Raw genomic sequence first — 725 nt, forward strand, 5'->3', positions numbered from 1 at the left:
ACAAATCTGACTGTCCTGCCAGGACACAACCCTTACTGGTCCTGCCCAGTACACAATCTTACTGTCCTGCCAGTACACAACTTACTGTCCTGCCAGTACACCATCTTTACTGTCCTGCCAGTACACAACCTTACTGTCCTGCCAGTACACAATCTTACTGTCCTGCCAGTTACAACAATCTTACTGTCCTGCCAGTACACAACCTTTACTGTCCTGCCAGGACACAATCTTACTGTCCTGCCAGTTACACAACCTTACTGTCCTGCCAAGTACACAATCTTACTGTCCTGCCAGTACACAATCTTACTGTCCTGCCAGTACACAATCCTTACTGTCCTGCCAGTACACAACCTTACTGTCCTGCCAGTACACAATCTTACTGTCCTGCCAGTACACAATCTTACTGTCCTGCCAGTACACAATCTACTGTTCCTGCCAGTACACAACTTTACTGTCCTGCCAGTACACAATCTTACTTCCTGCCAGTACACAATCTTACTGTCCTGCCAGTACACAATCTTACTGTCTGCCAGTACACAATCTTACTGTCCTGCCAGTACACAATCTTACTGTCCTGCCAGTAACACAACTTACTGTCCTGCCAGTACACAATCTTACTGTCCTGCCAGTACACAAATCTTACTGTCCTGCCAGTACACAATCTTACGGTCCTGCCGTACACAATCTTACTGTCTGCCAGTACACAATCTTCTGTCCTGCCAGTA

Source organism: Salvelinus sp. IW2-2015, linkage group LG25, assembly GCF_002910315.2.
Source record: "Salvelinus sp. IW2-2015 linkage group LG25, ASM291031v2, whole genome shotgun sequence".
In the NCBI taxonomy this organism is placed as follows: domain Eukaryota; kingdom Metazoa; phylum Chordata; class Actinopteri; order Salmoniformes; family Salmonidae; genus Salvelinus; species Salvelinus sp. IW2-2015.